The following is a 4,455-nucleotide window of genomic DNA, read 5'->3' on the forward strand; positions in this document are numbered from 1 at the left end:
CTGTCCTACACACACACTGTCCTGCACACACACTGTCCTACACACACACTGTCCTGCACACACACTGTCCTGCACACACACTGTCCTGCACACACACTGTCCTGCACACACACTGTCCTGCACACACACTGTCCTGCACACACACTGTCCTACACACACACTGTCCTGCACACACACTGTCCTACACACACACTGTCCTACACACACACTGTCCTACACACACACTGTCCTGCACACACACTGTCCTACACACACACTGTCCTACACACACACACTGTCCTACACACACACACTGTCCTGCACACACACACTGTCCTGCACACACACTGTCCTGCACACACACTGTCCTGCACACACACTGTCCTGTCCTACACACACACTGTCCTGTCCTACACACACACTGTACTGTCCTGCACACACACTGTCCTACACATACACTGTCCTGCACACACACACACTGTCCTGCACACACACTGTCCTACACACACTCTGTCCTGCACACACACTGTCCTGTACACACACTGTCCTGCACACACACTGTCCTGCACACACACTGTCCTACACACACACTGTCCTACACACACACTGTCCTGCACACACACTGTCCTGCACACACACTGTCCTACACACACACTGTCCTGCACACACACTAACCTACACATACACTGTCCTGCACACACACACACTGTCCTGCACACACACTGTCCTACACACACTCTGTCCTGCACACACACTGTCCTGTACACACACTGTCCTGCACACACACTGTCCTACACACACACTGTCCTACACACACACACTGTCCTGTCCTGCACACACACTGTCCTGCACACACACTGTCCTACACACACACTGTCCTGCACACACACTGTCCTGTACACACACTGTCCTACACACACACACTGTCCTGTCCTACACACACACTGTCCTGCACACACACTGTCCTGCACACACACTGTCCTGCACACACACTGTCCTGCACACACACACTGTCCTACACACACACTGTACTGTCCTACACACACACTGTCCTACACACACACTGTCCTACACACACACACTGTCCTACACACACACACTGTCCTGCACACACACACTGTCCTGCACACACACACTGTCCTGCACACACACACTGTCCTACACACACACTGTCCTACACACACACTTTCCTGTACACACACTGTCCTACACACACACTGTCCTACACACACACTGTCCTGCACACACACTGTCCTGTCCTGCACACACACTGTCCTGCACACACACTGTCCTACACACACACTGTCCTACACACACACACTGTCCTGCACACACACTGTCCTGTCCTGCACACACACTGTCCTGCACACACACTGTCCTACACACACACTGTCCTACACACACACACTGTCCTGCACACACACTGTCCTGTCCTGCACACACACTGTCCTGCACACACACTGTCCTACACACACACTGTCCTACACACACACTTTCCTGTACACACACTGTCCTACACACACACTGTCCTGCACACACACTGTCCTACACACACACTTTCCTGTACACACACTGTCCTACACACACACTGTCCTACACACACACTGTCCTACACACACACACACTGTCCTGCACACACACTGTCCTGTCCTGCACACACACTGTCCTACACACACACTGTCCTACACACACACACACTGTCCTGCACACACACTGTCCTGCACACACACTGTCCTACACACACACTGTCCTGCACACACACTGTCCTACACACACACTGTCCTGCACACACACTGTCCTGCACACACACTGTCCTGCACACACACTGTCCTGCACACACACTGTCCTACACACACACTGTCCTGCACACACACTGTCCTGCACACACACTGTCCTACACACACACTGTCCTGCACACACACTGTCCTGCACACACACTGTCCTACACACACACTGTCCTGCACACACACTGTCCTACACACACACTGTCCTGCACACACACTGTCCTGCACACACACTGTCCTGCACACACACTGTCCTGCACACACACTGTCCTACACACACACTGTCCTGCACACACACTGTCCTGCACACACACTGTCCTGCACACACACTGTCCTGCACACACACTGTCCTGCACACACACTGTCCTACACACACACTGTCCTGCACACACACTGTCCTGCACACACACTGTCCTGCACACACACTGTCCTACACACACACTGTCCTGCACACACACTGTCCTGCACACACACTGTCCTGCACACACACTGTCCTGCACACACACTGTCCTGCACACACACTGTCCTGCACACACACTGTCCTGCACACACACTGTCCTGCACACACACTGTCCTGCACACACACTGTCCTGCACACACACTGTCCTGCACACACACTGTCCTGCACACACACTGTCCTACACACACACTGTCCTGCACACACACTGTCCTACACACACACTGTCCTGCACACACACTGTCCTACACACACACTGTCCTGCACACACACTGTCCTACACACACACTGTCCTGCACACACACTGTCCTACACACACACTGTCCTGCACACACACTGTCCTGCACACACACTGTCCTGCACACACACTGTCCTGCACACACACTGTCCTGCACACACACTGTCCTACACACACACTGTCCTGCACACACACTGTCCTGCACACACACTGTCCTACACACACACTGTCCTGCACACACACTGTCCTGCACACACACTGTCCTGCACACACACTGTCCTGCACACACACTGTCCTACACACACACTGTCCTGCACACACACTGTCCTGCACACACACTGTCCTGCACACACACTGTCCTGCACACACACTGTCCTACACACACACTGTCCTACACACACACACTGTCCTACACACACACTGTCCTGCACACACACTGTCCTGCACACACACTGTCCTGTCCTACACACACACTGTCCTACACACACACTGTCCTACACACACACACTGTCCTACACACACACTGTCCTGCACACACACTGTCCTGCACACACACTGTCCTGTCCTACACACACACTGTCCTGCACACACACTGTCCTGTCCTGCACACACACTGTCCTGCACACACACACTGTCCTGCACACACACTGTCCTGTCCTGCACACACACTGTCCTGCACACACACACTGTCCTGTCCTGCACACACACTGTCCTGCACACACACACTGTCCTGCACACACACTGTCCTGCACACACACTGTCCTGTCCTACACACACACTGTCCTGTCCTGCACACACACACTGTCCTGTCCTGCACACACACTGTCCTGCACACACACACTGTCCTGCACACACACTGTCCTGCACACACACTGTCCTGTCCTACACACACACTGTCCTGTCCTACACACACACTGTACTGTCCTGCACACACACACTGTCCTACACATACACTGTCCTGCACACACACACTGTCCTGCACACACACTGTCCTACACATACACTGTCCTGCACACACACACTGTCCTGCACACACACTGTCCTACACACACTCTGTCCTGCACACACACTGTCCTGCACACACACTGTCCTGCACACACACTGTCCTGCACACACACACTGTCCTACACACACACTGTCCTACACACACACTGTCCTACACACACACTGTACTGTCCTGCACACACACTGTCCTACACATACACTGTCCTGCACACACACACTGTCCTGCACACACACTGTCCTACACATACACTGTCCTGCACACACACACTGTCCTGCACACACACTGTCCTACACACACTCTGTCCTGCACACACTCTGTCCTGCACACACTCTGTCCTGCACACACACTGTCCTGCACACACACTGTCCTGCACACACACTGTCCTGCACACACACACTGTCCTACACACACACTGTCCTACACACACACTGTCCTACACACACACACTGTCCTGTCCTGCACACACACTGTCCTGCACACACACTGTCCTACACACACACTGTCCTGCACACACACTGTCCTACACACACACTGTCCTGCACACACACTGTCCTGTACACACACTGTCCTACACACACACTGTCCTACACACACACTGTCCTGTACACACACTGTCCTGCACACACACTGTCCTGTCCTGCACACACACACTGTCCTGCACACACACACTGTCCTGTACACACACACTGTCCTGCACACACACACTGTCCTGCACACACACACTGTCCTGTACACACACTGTCCTACACACACACTGTCCTGCACACACACTGTCCTACACACACACTGTCCTGCACACACACACTGTCCTACACACACACTGTCCTGCACACACACTGTCCTACACACACACTGTCCTGCACACACACTGTCCTACACACACACTGTCCTACACACACACTGTCCTGTACACACACTGTCCTGTACACACACTGTCCTACACACACACTGTCCTACACACACACTGTCCTGTACACACACACTGTCCTGC

This window comes from Scardinius erythrophthalmus (assembly GCF_964197995.2).
Source record: "Scardinius erythrophthalmus genome assembly, chromosome: 4".
Lineage (NCBI taxonomy): Eukaryota > Metazoa > Chordata > Actinopteri > Cypriniformes > Leuciscidae > Scardinius > Scardinius erythrophthalmus.